The sequence below is a fragment of the Narcine bancroftii genome, chromosome 2 (assembly GCF_036971445.1).
Source record: "Narcine bancroftii isolate sNarBan1 chromosome 2, sNarBan1.hap1, whole genome shotgun sequence".
NCBI lineage: Eukaryota > Metazoa > Chordata > Chondrichthyes > Torpediniformes > Narcinidae > Narcine > Narcine bancroftii.
This window is the reverse complement of record NC_091470.1, coordinates 312,139,249-312,166,310: the sequence shown is the minus strand read 5'-3', so window position 1 is coordinate 312,166,310 and position 27,062 is coordinate 312,139,249. Positions and strand designations below refer to the sequence as shown.

The 27,062-nt window shown below is 40.5% G+C and overlaps 1 long non-coding RNA gene across 1 annotated transcript in view; it reads right to left on the bottom strand.

The window, feature by feature from the left end:
* Positions 1 to 27,062, bottom strand: part of LOC138755526 (uncharacterized) — a 101,573-nt gene that overhangs the window by 26,467 nt on the left and 48,044 nt on the right. The window lies entirely within an intron of this gene.

Sequence of the window (27,062 nt, the reverse complement as noted above, 5' to 3'; positions counted from 1 at the left end):
ACTCTTGTCCAAATTTACCTTATACCCAGATAACACACCAATTTGAATCAAACATTCTTGTAAAAACCTCAAATAAATCAATACATCATCAGCAAATAAATTAATCTCATATTCATCATTTGCTATTTTTATCCCTTTAATATTATCATTCTGTTGAATTGCCTGAGCTAATGGCTCAATGACCAACACAAACAAGGCTGGTGACAATGGACAACCTTGTTGGGTTGATCGCGTTAATTTAAAAGGCAAAGAAGTCTGATTATTCATCACCACCCTAGCAATCGGATTTTTATATAAATAAAACCCATAAAAAGTGGGCTGAAATTAAACTTCTCCAACACCTTCAATAAAAAATTCCACTCAACCCGATCAAATATTTTTTCCACATCAAGTGCAAACTCCATTGGTTGGTTGGGTTGCTGTCTCGATGCATTGATCAACATTATCAATCTAAGAATATTATCAGATGCACATCTACTCTTAATAAAACCAGCTTGATCAACATATACTAACTGTGGCAAATATTTAGCAAGTCTATTTGCCAATATCTTAGCTATTATTTTATAATCCACATTTAATAAAGAAATTGGTCGATACGAAGCTACATTTAATGGATCTCTATCCTTCTTTGGAATCACTGTAATAATCGCTCTCGAACAAGATTCTGGTAATGACTGTTCATCTGTTATTTGCTGAAGCACATCCATAAATAAAGAAGACAAATCCTCATAAAACACCTTATAAAACTCTACTGAAAACCCATCATCCCCTGGTGACTTTCCATTTGGCATCTCCTGTATGGCTTCCTTAATCTCAAAATCTGTAAGTGGAGATCCCAAATATTTCCTCTCCTAAAACCACTAAATGCAATTTAGATAAAAAGGATTCAATAGAACCATCATCCTGCTTTCCCTCAGAAGTATATAATTTCTGATAGAATGAATAAAATTGGTCATTAATTTCCTGAGGTTTATCAGTAACTATCGAATTCTTTTTAACAGAATTAATAGTTCTTGATACTTGTTCCATTTTTAATTGCCAAGCTAATACCTTATGAGCCCTCTCACCAAACTCGTAATAATGTTGCTTAGATCTTTGAATTAATCACTCATACTGATGTGTTTGTAAAGTATTATAATGCAATTTTAACTTAGCTATTGCTGCTTTCTTATCTTTTGTAACCTTCTTCTGAAATTCTTTTTCCAACTCATTTATTTGAAGCTGAACTCTCCGCCAAATATTGGGTTTTTTTTAATCTTTGTAGAAAAAACTAATAATTTGACCACACAAATGTGCTTTCAAACCATCCCATAGAACAAACTTACTACTTACTGAGTCCGTATTTAAAGTAAAAACGAAGCAATCTGCTCTTGCACAAAAGCCTTGTTTTGGCAATGTCAGTAAATTCTCAATGCCATTTATTTGACTGTTTGTGTCATGCTTACAGTAGAAGTGCTTGCTCACTTGAATATTACTCTAGAAGTTGCCCTTTTAAATTTAACCCAACTTCTACCAGGGGGAGACTGTGATGAATCTGTGTCATACTGTCAGTCTTTTGCTGTGCTTAGTCTGCTTTACTGACATTGATTGTGTATTATATCTACCACTAAAGACACTTGGCTATAACTGTGTATGCACCCATTATCATTCATTATTGTACTACTTAGTTTCTACTAATAAAAGCCATGATTCCCGGTTAACTACACAGCCTTCGATTTCTTCATTAACTGGCACTTCAGTGAGCCTGACATCAGTAGTAGGTAAATTATTGGAGGGTGTTCTGAGAGATAGGATATACAAGTATTTAGACAGCCAAGGGCTGATTAAGGATAGTCAGCATGGCTTTGTGTCTGGTAGGTCGTATTTAACAAAACTTAGAGTTTTTTGAGGAGGTTGCTAAGAGATTAAATGAAAGAAAGGCTGTGGATGTTGTCTACATGGACTTCAGTAAGGCCTTTGGCAAGGTCCCACATGGGAGGTTATTTCAAGAGGTTCAGATACTAGGTATCCATGGAGAATGCAAACTAGATTTGAAATTGACTGAATGGGAGAAGACAGAGAGTGGTAGTGGATGATGGCTTCTCAGACCGGAGGCCTGTGATTAGTGGTGTACCTCAGGGATTGATGCTGGGACCACTGTTGTTTGTTGTCCATATCGATGATCTTGAAAATAATGTGGTAAATTGGATCAGCAAGTTTGCTGGTGACACTAAGATTGGAGGTGTTCTGGACAGCAAGGAAGGGTTTCAAAGCTTGTAGAGGGATCTGGGCAAGCTTGAAAAAAGGGCCCCAGAGAATGGCAGATGGAATTTAATACAAATAAGAGTGAGGTGTTGCATTTTCGAAGGACAACCAAGGTAAGACATACACAGTAAATGGTAGGGCACTGAGGAGTGTGGAGGAACAAAGGGATCTGGGGATACAGTGGTGTTACAGGTAGACAGGGTTGTAAAGAAAGCTTTTGGTATCTTGTCTTTCATAAATCAAAGTATTAAGTACAGGAGTTGGGATGTTATGGTGAGGTTGTATAACACATTGGTGAGGCCAAATTTGGGGTATTGTGTGTAGTTCTGTCCGTCTAACTATAGGAAGGATATCAGTAAGAATGAAAGAGTGCAGAGAAGATTTACTAGGATGTTGCCAGGTTTTCAGGAGTTGGGTTACAGGGAAAAATTAAATAGGTTAGGATTTTATTCTTTGGAGCATAGAAGAATGAGGGGAGATTTGATAGACATTTACAAAATTGTGTGAGTAGGCTCTTTCCATAGATTAGGAGAGATAATTATGAGACGACATGGCTTTGGGGTGAAAGGGGAAAGGTTTAGGGGGACATTAGGGGAAATTCTTCATTCAGAGAGTGGTGAGAGTATGGAACAAGCTGCCATTTGATGTGGTAAATGTGGGCTCAATCTTAAGTTTTAAGAATAAATTGGATAGTTAAGTGCATGAAAGAGGCCTGGTGGGTTATGGACTGGTTGCAGGTCAATGGGACTTGTGGAATAATGTTTTGGCACAGTCTAGAAGGGCCAAAGGGGGTGTTTTCTGTGCTGTAGTGTTCTCTGTTGTAAAATGTATGACAATTGACAATAAGCTTGTTATTGTTATCTAGCACTATTGGATTCATTGTTGAGTGTTGAAGAATCTATCACACCTCATCCAAAGATGTTTGTTGGAACAGGGTAAAACTGCATTGATATAAACTGTTTCCTGTTCTTATACAGAATTAAAATAATTGTTTACCTTTACTGCTAATATCTCCCCTTTTCTCATTTTCTCTGACTCTTCCCTTCCTTTTTTTGACTCTGCTCTTATCTACAAGGATAGGTCAGTGACCTACATCCATTCCAAACCCTCTGACTCTTATAGCTATCCTGGCTACATCTCATTTCGTTCAGAGTCTTCTTTACAATCCCCCCTTTTTCCATTATTAATTTTTATAGATACACCATAAAAAGGATCCTATCTTGATGCATTGCAGCTTGGCTTGGCAACTGCTCAACCCAAGACCACAAGAAACTGCGAAGAGTTATGAATGCACCTCAAGCCATCTTGCAAGCCAACCTCTCCTCAACCAACTCTATCATCATTTTTCACTGCCTCAAGAAAGCTGCCATCATATTGACAGATACATTCCATCCCACACATGCTCTCTTCTCCATCCTTCCATCAGGCAGAAGGTACAAGAGTTTGAAAACATGCACTTCCATATTCAAGTTATTAAGCTCTTGAAGGACCAATTATTAGTAAAATGTGATCTCTTGCACTGCTTAACTGTACTTTTCTCTTTAATTCTACCCCCTCTACTTTTGTTTTTATTTTGGCATTATTTGTTCAACTGACTTATCTGGATAGCATGTTAAACAAGGCTTTTCACTGTCTCTTGGTATACATGACAATAAATAATTCATTTTACTACTGAACTCTCCATGATGGTGTTGAGATGCTTTCCTTTTTTCTTAGTAGCAGCATACTCTGCATTATAACAGGGTTCTCAAACCCATTTTCCCCATTTCCCCATTTCCTTTCCATTTGATGGTAAGATTGGGGAACCTTGGTCAACAAACAAAATTGATTAGGATAAAGAAAAGAACATGTTAAGGATGGAAAATTGTTAACATACAAGTCCTTTGAGTGTATAGAGGATGTCAGAGAGATCTGACAAAAACAGTTAGAATGGCAAAAATAGGACATGGAATGGCCTTGACCAACTGAATTAAAGAGAATTCCACAACTTTGTTATAACATTTTCAGTTGAAGAGGGTAGTTGAGGAAAGAGGAGGTCCCCTCAGGGACTAAAATGGAAATTTTTGTGTGGAGGCAGGGGATAGGTATGGGATCTTCAATAGCTACTTTGCATCAGTATTCACCAGAGAGTTAGGGAAGGTTTAGTCTAGAACATGCCTATCTGGAAAGAGGAAATGTTTGAGATTTTGACGCACACTTAGGTGGACCCAAGGCCTGATGTAATCTATTCGAGGATGTTAGGGAATTAAGGGAGGAGATTGCTGGGCTCTGACAGATATTTTTGCATCATCTTTAGCCACAGATGAGGCACTGGATGAATTATTCATGTTGTTCCCATTTTCGAAGGCATTAGAAATAAGCCAGAAAACTACAAGTCATTGAACCTTATCTCAGAGGTATGGAAGCTATTGGAACAAAATATCAGGCATAGGATTTCTGATCCCTTAGAAAGGCAGGGATTGATTAGGGATGGCATCATGGTTTTGGGCAGAATGCTACTCTCAAATCTGTCTAATATGAGAGTGTGAGATCACAAAGAAAATTGATGAAGATAGGCTAATAAAAGTGGTATGTATAGAATTTAACAAGGTCCTACATGGTAGGCTGCTCCAGAAGAATAAGGCACATGGGTGTTTTGGCAAACTGGATCCAAAATTTGCTTGATGATAGAAGGTTGAAGGTAACGATGGAGGGGTGATTTTCTGAATGGAAGTCTGTAACCAGTAGTGTACTCTGGGGATTGATGCTGGGACCTTTGTTGTTTGTCAGATGTATCAATGACTTGGATGAGGATGCGTATGGGCTGATGAATATGGTTTGCTGAAGATACGAAGACTGATGGAATTAGAGCTATCTTGTGAGATTGATTGTCCAAAGATACAGAGGGATATAGATCAAGTGGAAAGTTAAGGAGAGCAGTGGCAGATGGAAGAGTGGGATCCTGTACTAGGCTCATTTAATAATGGTCAGACATGCAGTAAGGAGCAATAACCTTGGAAGCATTGATGTATAGAGAGACCTTGGGGTTCATAGTTCATAGTTTGAGTTCATACCTTCCTGAAAATGGTGACACAGCTGGATAGAGTAGTGAAAAAACCATTTAGCTTGCCTATTGTCAAGGGGAGGAGCATTAAACGAAACAGTGAGGACATTATATTGCAGCTGTACAAAACATTGGTTTAGGTCATGTAATAATTTTGCATACATTTCTGGTCACCACAAAATAGAAAGGATGTGGTAGCCATGTGGGAGGGAGAAGAATACAGAAATCAACCATAATATTGGCCAGAATGGAGGGCTGGAGAAATTTGATCGTTTGGGATTTTCCAACAGGAGTGCAGAAGGCTAAAGTGTAATTTATGGAGGCTTATAAAATTATGAGGGGCAAGATAAGGCATATAGTCAGTCTTTTTTCAAAGTGGGGTAGTTTAGAAGTAGATTATATAAGTTTACATTGGGTTAAGGTGAGAAGAACTATTTTAAGGGACATACAAGGAACATACAAGGAACAAGTTTTTACACACAGACAGTGGTGGGTATATAGAACAAATTGTCAGAGAGGGTGGAGCAGGCAAGTAAAATCATAGCACTTTACAAGCATTTGAACAGGTAAGTGGATAGGAAAGGAATTAAGGATTATGGGCCAAATGCAGGAAAATGGGAATAGAATAGGTAAGCATCTCGGTTGGAGGAACTCAGCAGGTCTTCCAGCATAGGATGCCTGAGCCCTTCTTCAAGGAAGGAAGTTGTGAGACCTTCTGCGGTCCTCCAGCATTTCTGTTTTTATTACATTATCAGCATCTGCAGACTTTTTGTTTCACAAACATCTCGGTTGGCATGGACAAGTTGGGCTGAAGGGTCCAATTCCATGCTGCACAATTCTATGACTCTTGCCCTCATAAGTCCATGACATAAAAGCAGAATAAGGCTATTCAGCTCTTCGAGTCCAGCCCATCATTCCATCTATTCTCCTTTTCAACCTCATTCTCTTACTTTCTTCACCTTAAATATCCCCAATATCTTGACATCCACAGCAATGAATTCCACAGATTCACCGCCCTATGGGTAAAGGTATTTCTCCTCATCTCTGTTCTAAAGGAAAGCTTTTTGTATTCTGAGGCTGTGCCCTCCATTCCCAAAATCCCCCAGCAGAGGAAACATAATCTCCACATCCACACTCTCCAGGCCTTTCAGTATTTGACAGGTTTCAATGAGATCTCCCTTTATTTTTCTTATTTCTACTGAGTACAATCCCAAAGCCTTCAATTTCTCCTCATATGAAAATCCTTTCACTCCAAGGATCCTCCTTGTAAACATCCTCTGGACTCTCTCCAATGTCGACACATCCTTCCTTAGATATGGAGCCAAAGGCTGCTCACAATATTTCAAGTGTAGTCTGACTAATGCCTTATAATGCTTGAACATCACATCCCCACTTTTGTGTTCTATCCCTCTTGAAACGAATGCCAGCATTCCATTTGCTTTCTTTAACACTGACTCTCCATGCAAGTTAACCTTCGGGGAGTTTTGCACGTAGTAAATGTGGCCTCACCCTTAGGTTTTAAGAATAAATTGGATAGATACATGGATGGAAAGGTCTGGAGGGTTATGGACTAGGTGCAGGTCAATGGGACCAGTGGAATAATATTTTGGCACAGACTAGAAGGGCCAACTGGCCTGTTTTCTGTGCTGTAGTATTTGTTCTAGGTTCTATGGATTCCCAAGTTCTTTTCCGCATTATTTCTGAACTGATTTCCTGTTTAGAAAATAGTCTGTCTTTCTTCTTTCCACCAAAGTAAATGATCGTACACAGTAGTCCATCTTCCATTTCCTTGACCAACCTTCTATCCTGTCTAAGCCCTTCTGCAGACTCAGTGCTTCCTTAACACCCTCTGTCCTTTAAACTTCAAAACTTGCAAATATGCAAACTTGGCCACAAAGCTATCTAATCCATCATCAAAATTATTAACATATAATGTGAAAAGAAGCAGTCCCGGCAGTGAACCCATGGAACATAACTGGTCAACAGCAACAACCAGGGAAGGCATCTTTTATTCCTAGTCTCTGCTTCCTGCCAGTCAGCCAATCCATCCATGCAAGTGGCTTTCCTATAATACCATGGGTTCTCATCTTGCTTAGCAGTCTCATGTGCGGCACCTTGTCAAAAATCTTTTGAAAATCTAGGTAAACCAATTCCACTAACTCTCCTTTATCTGTCCTTCCTGTTATTTCCTCAAAGAATTCAAACAGATTTGTTAGACAAGATTTCCCCTTCAGAAATCTTCCCTGACTTCCACCTATTTTACCACGTGATTCCAAATACACAGTAAGGTTATCCTTAATAATAGATCTTCCAACACCAAAGTCAAGCTAACTAGCCTATAATTAACTGTTTTTTGTCTCCCTCCTTTCTTAAAGATGGAATAACATTTACAATTTTCCTTCCTTCGGACCCATTGCAGAATCTAGCGATTCCTGAAAGATCACTACAAATGCCTCCTCAATTTCTTCAGCTACCTCTTTCAAAACCCTGAAGTGCAGTTCATCTGGTCTAGGCCATTTATCCACCTTCAGATATTTCAACATTCACAGTACCTTCTCCTTGGTAATGTCAACTGTACACACTTATGCCCCCTGTCACTCTCAAACATCTGGCAACTACTGGTGTTTTCCACAATGAAGACAAATGCAAAATATTTGTTAAGTTCATTCACCATTTCTTTGTTCCCCATTACTATCTCCCCAGTGTTTTCCAATGACCATCCTTGCTTCTCTTTTGTTCTTTATGTACCTGAAGAAACTTTTCACATCCTCTTTTATGTTATTGGTGAGTTTATCTTTGTGTTTCCTATTTTCTCTCCTAATTTGTTTATTTAGATGCCAACTGTTGGCTTTTAAAAGTTTCTCAATCCTCTTGCTTCCTAATTAATTGTTGCCATATTGTTTTTGACCTCCCTTGTCAGCCATGATTGCTTAATCCTCCCTTTAGAACACTTCATCCTTGGGATAAATTTGTCTTGTACTTTATGAGTTAATCTTAGAAACTCCAGCCACTACTCTATGTCAATCCTGCTAGAGTCCACTTCCATTCAATTTTGGCCAGGTCCTCTCTTGTATTTCTGTCATTCCCTTTATTCCACTGTGTACTGTCACTTTTGATTTTAGTTTCTCCCTCTCAAACTCTGGTTCATTATACAACACTCAATACAGAATTGCCATTTCCCTGGTTAGCTCAGCCACAGGCTATTCTAAAAAGCCATCCTGACAGTATTCTATAAACTCCTTCTCTTGGGATCCAGCACCAACTTTGTTTTCCCAATCAATGTGCATATTGAAATCACCCATGACTATTGTAATATTGCCCTTTTTGCATGCCTTTTCTATCTCCCACTGTAACTTGGCACTTGCTACTGTTGGAAGGCCTGTATATAACTCCCATCAGGATTTTTGTAACCCTTGCAGTTTCTTAATTCTACCCAAAGGGATTCTACATCTTCCAATTCAATGTCTCCTCTTTCCAAAAATTTGATTCAATGTTTTTACCCAACAGAACTATCCCATCATCCTCTGCCTACCTGTCTGTCCTTCCAATGCACTATGTATCTGTGATTCTATCACCAATGTGTAAATGTACATATGTACAGATGGTAGTGTAGGATCACTGTGATTGGCTGAGAGTGTAGCCACACCTACTGGCAGGTCTTAAAGGATTGCTCCTAGCCAGACCAGGTCATTCTGGACTGGTCGACCTACTTGTGATATGCTCCAGTCTTTTAGTTAATAAAAGTCTTGGTTTGGATCAACAAGTCTTTAGTTCTTTCGACGCGCATTACAGTATCCTTGGATGTTTAGTACTCAGCTGTGATCTTCTTTCAGTCATGACTCAGTGATGCCCACAACATCATACCTGCCAATTTCCATCTGCGCTATAAAATCATCAACCTTATTTCTTGCATTGAGGGCATTTAAATATAAGAACTTCAGTGCTGTATTCATTACTCTCTTCAATTTTGCTTCCATAGACCCACAAGTTAAATGCTTAATCTTATACTTGCAATTTTGCCCTATTGATTGCCAATACTTCCTCACAATCTCACTACTCAGTGCACCTACTTGTGTATCATCTGCCTGTACACTATCCTCCCATCCCCCTTCCAAACTAGTTTAACCCCAGCCCAACAGCTCTAGAAAACCTGCCCGCCAGGATATTGGTCCCCTTCTAGTTGAGGTGCAACCTGTCTCTTTTGTAAAGGTCATAGCTTCCCCAGAAGAGATCCCAATGATCAACAAATCTGAATCACTGCCCCCTACACCAATTCTTCTTCAGCTACACATTCATCTGCTATAACTTCTTATTCCTGCCCTCTCTGATGTGTGGCACAGGCAGTAATCTAGAGAATACCACCCTTGAGGTCCTGCTTTTTAGCTTCCTTCCTAACTTCCTATATTCACTCATTGGGACCTCATCCCTTTTCTTATCTATGTCATTGCTACCAACATGGACCAAAACATCTGGCTGCCTACCCTTCCACTTGAGAATGCTGTGGACTCAACCTGAGTCACCCCTGATCCTGGCACATGAGAGACAACATACCCTCCAGGAATCTTCCATCCACCAGTCCTTACATTCAATTAATTCTTTTCCATAATTTCTTGTCTATTGCAGATGATGGTGCCCCCCTTCCCAAAACACATCTTTACCTCTTGTCTCTGATCAGGATTCCTCAACAGTCCTTTCTCACTCTTTCATCTCTACCTACATTCATTCCTATTCAACTGCAGGGGACCGAACACGGTCTTTTATCTTTTCCCTTCCCATCATCCGTTATTTTCTCTCCCCCCATTTATCAGATCAGCTGTGATTAACAAATCATCACACTCTCTCATCTGGAACAACCATATTTTGTATCATTCAATCTCTCTTGGCCTCCACCCTATCACAATCTCCCACATGTCATTTCTCTCCATCTCTCCCTCTTCCCTGCAAATTAAAACACATTTGAAAATTATTTCTGGTTCTGCTGAGGAACCATTGATCAGGTTAACTATTGACAGATTTCAGTTTGCACACATTCTTTTATAAGAATGGCCATAAAAATTATTCCCCAAAAACTGGGATGGTTTAAAGGATTTACAGTTGCTCTTTTCATTTTCCCTAAAATCAGCTGACCGATGAAAATCATCTGAGTAATGCTGTGATGTTTTATCGTGCCTCCATGTGGACTATGTCAATGACACATTGAAGCAGCTAACTGAAATGCTGCCTTACACATTTTTTCCAACATTTAAAAAATAGCAAAGCTCCAAATCAGTTACTGTCACTCACTTCTTTCTCTTCTGCTCACAGAAGGTAATAATTTAGGTTTGGTTTAGCAGTGACATCTCTCGAGATGTCAGGTTGATCACTGAGAGTCTTATTGCTAAACATGTACATCACCACAGAGATCCAATCCGGCCCTTGAATTTTGCCAGTCTACATTCCTTTAATCATAACATTTGTTTGATGCAGAAGGGAGCTTATTTCCCCCAGATCATTCATGCTGACTGCAAAGAGCTCTCCAGTCTAATCACACTTTCCAGCTCTTGGTCTATAATTTATAGATTATAATACTTCAGGTATATTTCCTGATCTTTTTAAGTTGTGATGAGGGTTTCCACCTTTAACCTCCTATCAAGATTAATTTCTAGATGTGCTCCACATTCTTAGTAAAAGAAATATTAACCCTCTAATCCTACCAATTATTTTAGATCCATGACCTTATTCATTCCAGAACTCTATATATTCTCTCTGTTAATTTTACACACCTCCATGTTCTTTCACAAAAGAGCCTCATCACATCAAATTTCTTCACATTGCTAACATCCTTGCAACACCTTTGCACTCCTTCAGTATTTACTTGCTGCAATGTGATGACCAGATATAGATACTATAAAAACAATGCTGGGGAAACTCAGCAGGTCAAACTCTGTACTTTATAAAGATACATACCCATTGTTGAAGGCTTGAGTATGGAAAAATGTTGGCAGGTGTCCAAATAAAATAGTAGGGGGAGGAATGGGGGGGGGGGAGGGGAGGAACACAATCCAAATGGCAGGAGGTAATAGGTGCATGAGGGCACAGCAGCCAGGAGGGATTGCTCAGGGAATAGAGAGGGAAGGGGTGGAGAGCTAAGGGAAAAAGACAAGGGGAAAGGGAAGAGAGGGAGAATGGAGAGTAGGTTAGCAGAAACTGATGTTAATGGCATCTGGCTGGAGAGGGCCCAGAAGAAAATTGTGTTGTTCCTCCAATTTACTGGTGGTCTTGGTGGGATAGTACATGAGGTAATTGACAATCATGTTAGTATGGGAGGGGGATATAGTACTGAAATGGTTGGGCTCTGGGAGATCCCTATTACTGATGCAGACAGAGCGAAGGTGTTCAGCGAAGCGATCTCTCAGTCTGTGACAAGTTCCTCAAATATAGAGAAGGCCACAAAGAGAGCACTGGATGCAGTAGATCACTCCCGTGCAAAGCCCATTTTGGTCCCCAAATTGTTGTGAGGGAGGAGGGGTGGGTGCAAGTGTTGCACTTCCTGTGGCCACAGGGATGGTGCCAGGTGGGGGGAAGTGTGGGAGGGGTGCGGATGAGAGCATGAGGGTGTCATGGAGGAAGTGATCCCTATGGAAGGAAGAGAGGGGAGGATGTGTCTAGTAGTGGGATCATGTTGTAGGTGGCAGAAATAATGGAGTATAATGTATTGGATGTAGACATGGTGGGGTGGTAAGTAAGGACAAGTAGAATCCTGTTTTTGTTGCAACTGAGGGCAGAGGGGGCCACAGCAGACAAGCAGTAAATGGAGGAGATGTGGGTAAGAACTGAGTTGATGGTGGTGGAGAGAAGCCATGTTGTGGAAGAAAGCAGACATTTCAGATGATCTGGACTGGAAGATCTCATCTTGGGAACAGAGGTGGTGAAGATGGAGAAATTGCGAGAAGGCAAAAAATCCTTGCAGGGAACTGGGTGTGAGGAAGTGTAGTCAAAGTAGTGGGAGTTAGTGGATTTGTAAAATATGTCAGTGAAAAGTTTATCTCCTGAGATGGAGACAGAGAAATCAAGAAAGGGGAGAGTGTTGTTGGAGATGGACCAGGTGAGCTTTAGATCTGGGTGGAAGTTGGCAGTGAAGTGAATGAAGTTGATGAACTCATCATGGGTGTGCGAAGCAGCTCCAATGAAGTATTATAGTGTAGGAAGGGTTGAGGGGCCTTGTTGCTGTAGGTTTGTTGCATAAATTGCTCCACAAAGCCCACAAACAGGCAGGCATAGCTGGGACCAATGTGTGTATCCATGGAAATGAGAGTTAAAGGTGAAGTTATTAAGAGACAGAATAAGTTCTGCCAGGCAGAGGAGGGTGGTGGTAGAGACTGACTGATTGGGTCTCTTGGCAAGAAAGAAACATAGTACTTTGAGACATGTGTGGTGGATGGAGGTGTAAAGGGATTGATCATCCATAGTAAAAATAACATGGTCTAGTTTGGGGAATTTGAAGTCATTGAGGAGATGGAGGGCATGTGAGGTATCACAGATGTAGGTGGGGAGGGAATGGACCAGGAGAGAAAAGATAGTATCATGGTAAAATGAAACTAGGACAGTGGAACAAGAGCAAGGGGAAACAATGGGTCTTCCCAGATGATTCGGTTTATGTATCTAGGGTAAAAAAGGTAGAACCGGGCAGTGCAGGGATGGGAAACAACAAGATTGGAGGCTGTGGAAGGGAAGTGACCGGATAATGAGGTTGGAGATGGTGTGACAGTGGCTTGATGTGCTCTGGTGGAGTCCTGCTGAAGGGGTAAGTAGGAGGAGATGTCGTCTGGCCTCAGCAAAGTAGAGGTCAGTGCACCAGACCACAACAGCATCATTTTTATGTACAAGTTTGATGGTTAGGTTGGAATTGTTATGGAGAGGGTGGAGGCAAAGTGTTCAGAGGAGGTAAGATCAGAATAAGAGAGGGGAGTGAAATTGAGATGGTTGATGTCTTGGCAGCAATTGGAAATAAAAAGATCCAGAGTGGGCAGCTGGCCAGGACAAGGTGTCCAAGAGGAAGAAGAAGGCTTAAAGTGGTGGGGTGGAGAATTTTAGTTGGTCATGGAAGTAGGCCTAGAGATGGAGGGGATGGAAATTTTGGCATTATGGCATGCGCTGAACTCATTAAGGTGTGGGTGGGTGGGGATGAAAGAAAGGCTTCTGCTGAGGACTGAATGTTTTGTCTCAGAGAGGGAAGGTCAGAGGGGATAGTAAAGATTAAGCAGGGGTCAAAGTGGGAATCAGTGTAGTGGAGGGTTTTGGGGGAGGAGGGGGTGTTGGGGAGGTCAGATGGGGGTGTTATAGGATAGGGGAGGTCAGAGGGGTGAGGGTCTGGAGAGAGGGTCTGTCAGTTGGGGGTTGGTAAGAAAAGGGGAGCTCAGAGTGGAAGGAGGGGAAGATAGGGGTACAGTAGGGAGAGGTGTAGGTGACAGAGAAGGATAAGGAGGGGATGATGAGCTGTGGGATCCAGCGGCAACATTGGGACTTTAGTTAGTATGTGCATCATAGGGAGCCATGTGGTGAGAGTTGGCATTGGAAGCTCCAGCCCGAGAGTGGCCGGAGCCCAGGTGAGGGTCAGCATGAGAATAGCAGGGAGCTCCGGAGGGAGGGCAGCCGGGGCCTAGTCAGTGGCCAAGGCATCAGGATCCCTGGTAGGCAGGTGGCCATAGCCTAGGTTGTAGTTGGCGGCCAAGCCATCCTTCCTCTTCCCAGTTGCTGATGTTCCCTCCCTCCCTTATCCATCTATTACCTTCTGCCTATTGGGACCTTGCTCCTCTCTCTACCTGTCCCCCCATACCATTTTGTGTGAGCACCTGCCAACATTTTTCCATACCTTGATGAAGCACTCTTTATCTCTTTATCTTTACCACATAAAGTAATACAATGTTTGACCTGCTGAAGTTCTTCAGCATTGTTTTTACTTCAACCACGGTGTCTGCTGACCTCCGTGTTTTACTTCTGGACACAATAATCCACCTTTAGCTAGTCTCCAAGTTTATATTCAATGATTTAACCAATACGGAAAGAAATCCATATTTTTTTAATAGCTGCCTTTTTTTAATCTGTCTTCAGTGAGTTATGGCATGCTTTCTTCCTTTATGCTCCTAAGAGTCTGCAAAATGTTTTTGGACATCCATGAGAATTAAATAAGTGCACATTTAGGACATAGAACATTTTACAGAACATAACAGGCACTTTGGCCCACAAACCTACTCAACAATCTAAACTTTCTCTCACTCACACCCATAAACCCTCCTTTTCTTGCATCCGTATAATTCTGTTTTATAGTCTTTTAAATGTTCGTATTGTACCATCCTCCACCACCACCACTGGCAATGCATTCTAGGTACCTGCTATTCTCTCTTTAAAAAAAAATCTTACTCCTGATGTCTCCCCTAAACTTTCCTCCCCTCACCTTATACAGATATCCTCTGGTGTTTGATACTGTCGCTTTGGGGAAATGGTGCTAGCTAACCACCTAATCTATGCCTTTGTAGGGTTTTTGGAAGGATCTTGGAACTTTCCATTCACTGACAGCCAAACCCAACATCATCAGCAAATTGTTGAATGAAGCTGAACCTCATTTCTCAGAAACCCTCTTCTCTTTCCCACCATTGAACATCAGCCAAGAGGTCTTCCCTCCAGGTCTGAAATGTGATTGAATGCACTGAGATACAAGTGAGGAGTACAAACACGTTTTTAATAGCTCACAGTTTGTGGTCAGTAGACACAATAGTCCTCAGGTGAATCTGAGGTAAGGTGGAAAAACCAGGTTTATATTGGAGTAGTTGAGGGTGGAACCAGGGGAGGAGCCAGCCTTCTGAACAATATATAGATAGTGAATTCCAGTTCACTGCAAAGGCCTCCAGCCTTATATCCTCCAACCATGCACAGCCCACTCTTGCACTTTGTCAAGATCCATAAGCAAGGCTAATCCTGGTGTATTCATTGTCACAGTCTGCTCTTGGCCCCCATTACCTTCCCACTTTGATGTGAGGCACATTTAATGCCCTCATGTATTTTCACTATTCCTAGTTTTCTTGTTTCAGCCAGTTCCATTTCCCCATGAGCTTCCTTCAGTACTCATTATCTTTCCTGTAATGTGATGACCCGAACAGTACACAATAACCTATCTTTGGCTAATCTCCATGAGATCAGATAGGCTGGATCTTTATTCCCCAGAATGTTGGAGGCTAAGGGGTGAATTTATTGAGATTCAATGAGGGGCATGGATAAAGTGAATACGCACAGTCTTTTTATGACAGTAATTGGTTCTGGAACTACAGGGCATAGATTTAAAGTGAGAGGGGAAATATTTAATGGGGATCTTGGGGTCATCTTTTTATACACTTGGGTCCATGTTTGAAATGAGCTGCCAGAGGAAACTGTAGATGCAGGCACAAGTTGACATGCAAAAAACATTTGGACTAGGATAAGGATTACGAATGTCTTAGAAGGAGATGGACCAAATACAGCAAATGGGATGAGTCCAGAATACAAACTTGGTCAGCATGGACAAGTTAGGCTGAAGGGCCTTTTTTGTATTTTATGACTCTATGAACCTGATCTCTCTGTGGCTCCATTTTACACCAAGATGGACACTTCACTTCTTCCTTGGTGTAACCAATCCTTCTGTATAAACACTCTCCCTCACCTGACCAAACTTGTTCTGATATTCAATTCTGATCAGTTTCTCCAGGTCGAAAAAAGTATGACATGGGTCCATCCTATGGTTTGTTCTGTGTTGGTTGCCAGCCTTTGTTTTAGTCCTATTTATGCCTCATCCCTCAATTCTTTCTCCACTACATTTATTGTATGGGTATTGCTTCCTTCACTTGAAAAATTAATTAGCTTTGCTTCTAAACCTGCTCACACTTTAAAATCATCTATATCTGATATCTCTTGCTTTTAGTATCATCAGATATAGGTTAGCACAGTGGTTCTCAACGTTTATCTTTCCACTCACAAACCACTTTAAGTAATCCCTATGCCATGGGTGCTCTGTGATTAGTAAGGGATTGCTTAAGGTGGTATATGAGTGGAAAGAAAAAGGTTGAGAACCACTGTTTTAATCATCCCTAATTGACTCGCTATGTGCACGGTTTCATAACTCCAAAGGAAATGGGCCAATGACAATTTTTTTTAAGTAAAATATTTCAGTAACAATTGGGTCTAGAGCAGTGATTCTCAATCTTCCCTTCCCATTCACACACCACCTTAAGTAACCCCTTACTAATCACAGAGCACCAATGGCATAGGGATTACTTAAAGTGGTATGTGAATGGAAAAAAAAGGGTGAGACCACTGGATTACCATCAATATCTATTAGAGCTTACATCCTCCCAATCATATCTTTATTACATCTCCTGTTTCTCATGAAATATGCATTCAATTTTTCTGATTTTATCCATCTACATTTTTTTAACTTTGATGATAGACTTTCCAAATCAGCACATTTGAGATGTTTTCCTTTCCTAACTATGGCTTCACTTGCACTACATCTGACAGGACACTTAACCACACCCCCCTCCTCTCCAATCTCCTCTTTCCCTCTTATGAAGGATAAAGTTCCTCTTGTCATCCCCCTCCACCCTTCCAAATTCCTCATGTATAATTGCTACCACAGTTATCGAGATTGCACCACCAGCCACATCTTTCTGTTCCGAGTCCATGACACTATGGTTCATTCTTCCAACTCCATCACAAACATTCTCCTTCTTATACACAACTATGGAAGATGCACTGTCTGTTTTTGATTTGCTATTCACAATGCCACTCTGCTGACCAGTTCATCACAAGCAAAACTCTCTCCACCATCGAGAAAATCTGCACGGAATGCTGACTTTGGAGAACAGCAACAATTAAAAAGGAACTACACCACCCTGGACAGGCTCTATTCTTGCTGCTGTCATCAGGACAGAAGTATAGGTGCCACAAGACTCATACCACCAAGTTCCAGAATAGTTGCTACCCCTCCACCATCAGACTCATAAACAACAAACTCAATCAGAGACTCATTTAAGGACTCTTACTTTGCACGTTATTTATTACTAGATGTTTTTTTCTGTATTGCACAGATTGTTTATATTTCTTTCTTTGTTTATATTTCTCTCTTTTGTATATGTATCTTTTCTTGAATACAGTTTTTTGCACAACCAATAAGTAGAAATTCTGTTTGGCCTGCAGGATAAAAGAATCTCAGGGATGTATGTGATGTCATGGATATACTTGGACAATAAATGTTGATGTTGAACTTTTGCTTTGGAGAAGCCATTACCACTTGGCAGAATTCCTCCTTTCATTTCACTAGCATGACCCCAAACATTGAGCCGTCTACTTTAATTTTCCATCCCACTTCCACTCTTGACTTCTCTCTCTTTGCCCTCATATGCCATTCCAATGAAGCTTAAGGAGACCACCTTTCCTTCTGCTCAGGTACCTTGTAGCTTTGGAGCTCAGTCTTGAATTTAACATGTTCAGATGACCAGCCTTTCCTGTCTGTGTCAGAACTGACTAGCTCCCATGTAAAAATGTAATTTTTTTCTCCTCACAGATGTACTGATCTGTTGAGTATTTTGAATATTTCACTTTTGTTTCAGAGTTCTGGGATCTGTTGTATTTTTCATATCACATTGTAAACAAGTTCTTGTCTCTTTTCTATCTTTAAATGCTGGCACAGGAAGTAATTACATTACCTGGATGACTATGACCTTGACCCCCATCACAGACATTCTCTGTCCCTCTTTCTTCCTGCAATTCGAAATGAGGTTGTGTTCTTGATTTTATGAATCTGATGAAGAGTCATTGACCTTTATCTCACTACAGATGCTGTTGACATGGTTGGTGTTTCTGACAATTTCTATTTCACATTTCTGGTATCTGCAACGTTTTGACTTATTAATTCACCCTTTTTAAAAATTCTTTCTCACATTTCTCACAGTTGAACTAAGTTTTCTACATGATAAACAAATTGGTCCGAGCATTACATTAGCTGGAAGATGTGACTTTCTTATTAAGGATACTGTGAAGTAACCTTTGTGTGATTATATCATGGAATTCATCTACAGTGATGAATAGTTTGATTGGAAGTATCCAAAAACAGCATGAACTATCTCTGCATAATTTTAGCTTTACCTAAAATGAGTTAGCGTGCTCTGTATTCTCCAAATGTGATGTAGCAATGTGCTTCTGAATGTGAAGGTCTTTTTTATGTGCTGTAGAAAAATGCTTAAGATGACAGTGGGTCCCTGAGCTTAAACCAATCAGACACAACTCATCAACTGTATTCCTTGGTCAATTTTCTTCCTAATATTATCATTAAAAGTATTGATGTTATCAACTTCATTCCCCTCCTAACTCATGCCGTTTCAATCTTTCATCATCCTCTTGGAAAAGTGGTTATATTTTACTTGTTATTTTATTTCCCTGCTTTTGAATCATTTTATTGTTATTAATGTTGCCAACTTAAACTATCTTGCAAGATTCCACCACTTGTTAACTTCTCTGTGCTCCTGTGATGTACATTAAACCTAGCAATTTCTTCATACCCTTTGATGTTGCTTCTTAACAAGGCAAATAACAGATTTGGCTACCAGCTAAATCTTCTAAATATCCTCTTCAGAAGGACTGTTGCCAAATTTATCTGTAGTCATACTAATACATTGCTACCCACACCTTGATCATCACACTATTGTAACTTTCTATGACTACTTCATTTTAGCTTCAGCCTATGAATCAGCCAGTCTTTTTGTGTCAGTGCCTTTACCCAAGACAACTGTGGGAAGCAAAGGAAATTGCTGAGCTACTGGTGATGATCTTGGCATAGTCACTGAGGAAAAGTGAAGTACTTAGGATTAGAGGGTTGGAGGGTTGCAAATGTTGTTCCTCTGTTCAAGAAAGGGAGTAGAGATAACCCAGGAAATGACAGACCAGTGAACTTTATTTTAGTTGTGGGCAAGCTGTTGGAGAATATCCTGAGTGATATGATTTACAAGCACTTACAGAGACACAATCTGAAGAATTAAATTAGGCTTGTGAGATCCCTCAAAAGCCTAATTTAATTCTTTGAAGTTGTAGTAAAGAGCACTGATGAAAGTAGAAAGTTGGATGTAGTGTATATGGATTTCAGTTAGGGATTTGATGAGGTACCCCATGCAAGGCAGCAAGCTCATTCAGAAAGTAAGGAGGCATGGAATCCAAGAAATCCTTGTTTTGTGAATACAGAATTGGTTTTCCCAGAGAAAGTTGTAGATGGTTTGTATTCGGCATGGAGGTCAGTGACCAGTGATGTTCCACAGGAACTTGTTCTGGGACAAATGTTGCAGCTACAGTATACAAGACCTTGTTTCGACCCCACTTGAAATATGTTCAGTTCTGGTTGCCTCAATACAGGAAAGTTGTGGATGCTATGGAGAGGGTACATAGAAGATTTACAAGGATGTTGCCTGTATTGGAAAGCATGCTTTATGAGGGTAACTTGAGTGAATTAGGTCTTTTCCTCATGCAGCCAAGGAGGAGGAGGGTGACTTGATAGAGATGTGCAAGATAATGAGAGGCATTGATTGCGTGAATGGCCATAGGCTTTTTTTCTCCCCAGGGATAATCTGGCTAGTTACAGGGGTCATAGTTTTAAGGTGATTAGAAGTAATTATCGGTGGGATGTAAGAGGGAATGTCTTTACATAGAGAGTGGTGAATGCATAGAATGTGCTGCCAGCAATGGTGCTGGAAGCAGATACAAAAGGATATCTTAAGACACTATTAGACAAGTACATGCAACTGAGACAAATAGGTTATGGAGTAGGGAAACTCTGGGCAGTTGGTAGAGTCGGCACAACACTGGGGCTGAAGGGCCTGTACTTCTGTAGATTTCTCTTCTATATTCTATGCTCTATGATTCAGACCAATTCAGGAAAGGTTGACAGAGCTGGAGTGAAGGATGAGAGGGACTTAATGGAGGTATATACAGTAAGAAGATTATGAGAGGCTGAGATAGTGTGGGGTGATAATAACAAATACCTGAGGTCTTCGATTAAGTTGACTGGAGAAAAGTTCAGGGGGATGTCAGAGGTAACGTTTTTTACAAGGAGAGTGCTGGGTTCCTGGAATGCATTGCTGAGAGTGGTAGTGAAGGCTGTTACAATAGGGACATCTAAAAGACTCTTAGATAAGCACATGAATGTAAGAAAAATAGGTTATGTGTGTGAAGTAGAAAAAGATTAGATTGTTGTAGAGTAGGTTTCTACAGGCTAGCACAACATCATGGGCCAAAGAGTCTATACTGTGCTATAATGTTCTATGACCTAATTTATGCCCATGAACATTGCTACACAGTCTTAGGCCATAAATGTAATATACAACGGGAACCATCTCTCTCAAATGGCAAGCCATCAACTTAGCTCCTCCATGAAAAGTTCCCTCTGTGTTGATCCCTGATATCATTTTCATTTCTTCAACCAAAATTTGTTGAATGTTTTTCCAGTAAATAATCATGATTCAACTGCCAGTTTGCTATTTTATCAATATGTATACTGATTGTTTCATCAATTGTGTTATCATTCTCACCTTTATACTCCTTACCCAGGATTTTGACTGTTTTCCCTAAGGAACATTATGCTCATTCCACACACAGGGCTTATGGCTGAGACTGCTTCTATTTCTGAAATTCACAAACATATCTGGCACATCCACCATTTGTCATCATCACTGCTCTACCTACAGAATTTGTTCCCTATTAACCTTACAAAATTATTACCCTGCTCTCTCCTCAAGGAGTATCATTCCAAACTCTTGTTTGTCCTTACAAAGACAAATAGGAAAAGAAGAGAAAGAAACAAAACTTAATTTACTGGAGGAAATCAGTTCTTAACTAAATAGCAGTGCTGTGCGCAATAATGCATTAAAATTCATATCAAAAAGTACACTCGATACTTAAAGGTACATTCATACTAATGTGTACAACAAACTCTTCACAATGTATCGCATATGAGTAAAGCTTTTTAATTTTTATTCCCGGTTTGGGAATTTGATGTATTAAGCTTCTGTAGCAAAAGGTTGGCCAACTTTTACTGAAATATTCATAATCTTCTCTTGGAGAAAATGAGTGTCATTGAATCATAAGGTATCTTAGACAACCAATGTATTTTTTTCATAACGGCTCATGTAATTTATGTCAGATTAAGTATTCTGCATGTACAGTGCTCTAGGCATTCAAAAGTCCTGAGTTTTCCTTGCTCCCAACAGTGGATAAAAGAACCAATGATGTTCTGGGGTTAGTTGGCCAGCAAAACAGATTTATAGATAGATCTTTTTCTATATAGATAGAAAAAGAAAGAAGATTTTGTATTTATGTGATTTATGTAAGTCAACCTCAGAATATCTTAAAATGTCTCATAGAAAAATAAATACTTTTAATTTTCACAATGCAAGGAAGTATATCCAACAAAGACCATTAACAAGGTAAGAGCAATGGTCTCTTCAAAATCTTATGGAAAATTGGTTTTGCACAGGGTATGCCCCACTCCTCTGTTTCTAGGAGTTCCCTGTATGTAAATAAAACATTATCTATGTTAACAGTGAACCTGAGGCGGTGTTTTCTATTCTCCTTGAGCATGCCTTTTTGAAAAGATAAATTGACAGATTAATTTAGGTAAGTGGTGATGACAATTTGGTAAACCACAGCAAAAGACATATCACCATTTGGGCTCAGCTCTTTACATGTGATGCTGTATCTGTCCACAGCTCATACAGTGATCTGTATGTCATGACAAACAAGCTATTTGATGTATGTGATGAAAAAGGAAGTCTGCAGATGCTATGATTGTAGTTAATATACAATCTTGACGAAGGGCTCAGGCCCAAAATGTTGGTTATATATCTTGGCCTCCTGTGAGACCTGCTGAGTTTCTTTAGCACTTTTAAGTATTAATCTCTAATGTATGTGCTTTGTTTCGCAAGATGATCAGTGTCAAAGAAACAGTTGGCATGCAATAAAATACCACACCCCCATCCCCAACAAACTACACAACAGTAATCAAGACCTGAACCACATAAATCACTTCTCCTATCTTGGCTCAAGTCTTACCAGCTCATTTAACCTTGATAAACAATTTAATGTGAAAATTCATAAAGCCCTTTGTTCTTTATTTATTTGTCATCAGATTGTACCAGTACAATCCAATGAAGCAGCATTCTCCTGTCCATGGTGCAGAACAGTGCAAAGCACAAACACAGACATAATACACATACATACAAATTATGCATATATACAGTACATATGTATATATATTAAAATAAATATTCTGAATAAATAATAGAGTCACAGAGGGTTATTTTAGCAGTCGTTGAGCAGTCTCACTGCCCTTGGGAAGAAGCTATTTCTCACCCTGGTAGTTCTGGCTCTAATATTCTTATATATCTTTTCTGACAGGAGTAGCTGAAAGATGCAGTATATGACGTGGTAGGGGTTCTCAGTGATTTTGTGTGACATCTTCAAACAAAGATCCCAGAGAACATGTCGATGGGGGATGAGAGAGACCCCAGTGATCCTCTCTGCAACTCTTATGGTCCTGTGGATTGACCTCAGATCCGATGCGCTACAGCAACTGTACTGCACTGTGATACAGCTGGCCAAGATCTCTCAATAGAGCTCCTGTAGAAAGTTTGCAGAATGGTGGCTGGATGTTTTGCCCACTTCAACCTTTTAAGGACTGACATTGTTGTGCCTTTCTGACAAGTGAGGAGATGTTATGGGTCCAGGATAGGTCACTTCTTAAATAAGGAACTGTGTGCTATCTACTCTATCCACTACTGAACTATCAATGCATAGTGGAGGATGGTTGTCCTTGATTTTCCTGAAGTCCACAATCATCTCCTTTGTCTTGTCTACATTGTAACTCAGGTTATTATTCTTGCATCGTCTCACAAGATTTTCTATTTCTTCTCCGTAGTGTGACTCATTATTGTTGCTGATGAGTCCAACTACTTTCATGTCATCTGCAAACGATGGCACTGTTGGAGCTGGATCTGGCGATGCAGTCATAGGTCAGTAATATGAATAGGAGCAGGCTGAGCACACATCCCTGAGATATGCCATTGCTCAGTGTGAGGCTGTTCAACATAACTGCTGCCAACCCAGACAGATTGTGGTCTTTCTGTTAAGAAGTCCAGAATACAGTTACAGAGAGGGGTGTTGAGACCCAGCAATGACAGCTTCTCCACCAGCCTCTTGGGTATGATTGCATTACACACTGAGCTGAAGTCAATGAACAGCAGCCTGGCATATGAGGCATCGTTCACCAGGTGGGTCAGGATGGAGTGGAGGAATAAGGCTATAGCATCATCACTGGAATGGTTCTGTTTGCAGGCAAATTGAAATGGCTCCAGTGTCTCTGGGTGCTGTGCTGTGGTACATCTGATCACCAGACGCTTGAAGCATTCATAATGACGCAAGTCCATACCACTGGGCAGTAGTCGTTGAGGCCTGTAACTGTCACCCACTTTTGAACTGGGATGATGGTGGCTGTCTTAAAACTTTTGGGGATGATAGACTGTTGCAATAACATATTGAAGATCCCTGTAAGGATCTCTGACAATTAGTCAGCACAATCCTTCAGTATCTGGCTGAGTATGTTGTCTGGTTCTGCTGCCTTGTGTGCATTCACCCGAGATAGAATTCTCCTCACCTCTGTTGTGGTTAAATGTGAAGCCTGTTCTTCAGGGAAAGAAGGAGCTTTCTTTGGCCTCAGCTTTTTCTTCTTGTCAGATCACGTCTAAAAGATGTTTAGTCTTGTGCAGAAAGAAGGCGTCATTGTAATTGACTAGCAAGGTTCTCTTGTGGTGTGTTATAGTTTTGATCCTTTGTCATGTGCACCTGATGTTGCTGGTGTTGCACAGATGACTATGGATTTTCTGTGCTTACCTACGCTTTGCCTTCCGGCTTGCATGGGAGAGTTCAGCCCTGTCTTATCTTAGTGCCAACTTGTCTCCTGTCCTGATGGCTGCATCTTGAGCATTGAGAAGTGCCCTGATCTCTGATTGGCCCTGGTCAGCTCTGGTTAGCTGTGGTTGTGTTGCATTTGATCTCTGTGACAGCCACAAAGCACTTGCTAATGTAGTCAGTCACTGAGCTCGTCTACTTGTTGATGCCACTGTAAATGTTCATCTTTTGAAACAGCTCAAGTCCATAGTTTTACATGCCCAGAGGACCTCAAAACCCAGCAGCAATAGATATTCACCAAGACAAATGGATACTTAAACAAAAGTTGCTTTTAATTATTTTTAAACATGAAAACAGAATCACACTTTAACTTATCACTATTGACTTACCAGTAACTAACCTAACTTAACCCCCTTCTAATTCTAAGCGCACGTGTGTTTAATGTGTGTGTAAGTTCAGAAAAGTTCTTTGATTCACAGTCCAATCTCACTTTTCATTCCTCCCAGTTCACTGGTTGCAGGAAATTCTTATACTGTGCACAGAATTTAACATTTATAAAATTCAGCAGGCTTTGGTGCTTGAAAGGTAAATGGTTACTGCTCAAGAAGGTTCTTGTCAGTTTTCAGAGAGATTTGTTGTTCCAGGACACCCACAACTGATTTACTTCCATCAGCCTCTTCAGTGTCTTGCCGAAGAAACTTGCCCCCTCAGGGTTCTCCAGATGATAACATCTTTCTTTCAGGTCACCACAGAGTGCCTTTTTGTTTCTCTTATTCCAAGTGAAACATTAGACAGCCAGTCCTCTCCTCTTACATGAACCACAAGGTCTTTGACCAGACTGAACTAAGCACTCACAACCCATCTTCCAAAATGGGGTTTTCCACAACCTTGCCAGCTTGATCTGTTCCAGTTCCAGTTGCTTCTGCTGACTGTAAAACTGTAGAACTGATCTCTGTCTGTCTGTCTCTTTCTTCCAGAGAGAAAACCTGTTTGACTCTCTCTGTTTGAAAAACCACATGACCCTCTTAGAACAGCAAGTTCCCTTCCAGACTGTCTGTGGCTTTGACAAGCTATTTCATCTGTTGCCTTTTTGTAAACAGAAATCTATTAGTGAAGTCTCTTGGGCACTCTCCAAAGCTTTTGAAAAGGCTCTGGAATCCCAACATGTCTAGCATGAGCAGAGCTCCAGTATTTTAAATAAGATCTGCTTTAAAGTGTTTGTATGTGACCTACGCTAAAACCTTCCCCAATTTATTTCCCCCAAAACATTTCTATATTCTGTCACAATAGTCTCAAAGCAGTCATGTAGCACTGCTGTTCCCCCACACTACCCCCCCCCCCACCTCTAACCATGTTCTGATTTCCCTAAGAGCTGACTTTTTCATTTTCCAGAGACCTCTATGCTGGGGTCAGCAGGATGTATATATGGTCTGAGTATCCAAGGTGGGAGCAAGGAGCAGCCTTGTTTGCAGCAGGCATGTTGGTGTACATCTGATCCAGGGTGTTCGCTCCTCTGGTGGCGAAGTTGACATACTATTGAAACCGTTAGAGAACATGCTGCAAAACCTAGATGATGTACTACAAGGAGGAGTTGTATGAATTTAATGTCTGTTGCCTCAGAAATTTGCTTTAGTTGAAATAAATATTGGATAGGACATTGTGAAAACTCAGTTGTGTCTCTTAATCAGTGAAATGGAGTCTGTTATTCCAATTCAGGGGCAAAGCTGGGCATTTATTTAGTGTCAGTTTGAGTCTCATTCAAAATGCTCTCTCGGCACTGAGCAGAAGTGAAGTCATGTTTATGGATATATTTCAAGAGGGGCTAAACTCATGAACTTCTAAGTTGGGTAAATGTGACAATTGAATCAAAACTGGAAACAAAGTGCAGCACTGTGGTTAGCTGTGGTTGTGTTGCATTTGATCTCTGTGACATACAGTATATGCTGAAAGGCATTTATACTATGTGTTCAAAGGTCCATTTTCTTTGTATAACTTCTGGGTTTGTGTGATTGTTTGATGGTCACATAGATTTTGTCATGTGTAGCGTTTGTATTATTTCATCCTCCTGCTCCTTATTTTTGCTTAAAATGGTCAACATGGTAAAAATAACAGTGACACATGCTCTCAGTGGAAGGGTTGGAATAAAAATATTTCCTAGCCTGAAAAAACAGCATAGTGATGATGTCCACCATCTTGCAGGAGTGTCTGCCTGCCATTAAATCATTTTGGAATGGAGAATTCTGCAGTTCACATATGTGTGGTAGTTTTCTCTGATGCATGAAATTGATACCAAATCTGGTGCAGTATCTGAAGGGCAGATTCAGGACCTAAAATACTGCACAGGCAGCAATGAGTGCTGCTCTGGGACCTCTGATTTCCAATTTCCAACTTCAAACTACTGCCATCACAATTCTGCATTCTTCTTTTAGAGGGGCTTTTGCTCCTGTAGATTGCTTGGCTGAACAAAAGGAGAAGGGCAAAGCTGTCTCGAGCACAAATCAGATCTTTTCTTTAAAGGATGGATGCTTTCATGCTTCTATTATTGCCGCACCAATGTTGCCCTCATAATTACCCATCGACCAACTGGTCTAGATAGCTGTCACTCACAATGAGGAGATTCAGTACCCTTCGTGATCACCTATAATCTTGACCATGCTAAAATAGCAGCCATTCACCAGCTCATCTGCAATCACAGTGGAAGGTAATAGGATAGGAAAGGAATTTTTTGTGACTTTCACAAAAATGAATGGGGTCACAGGTGATTATTTTCAAATATCACACTATAAGGCCACAGTCTAGGGCCCTTCTGCTACTAGGCATT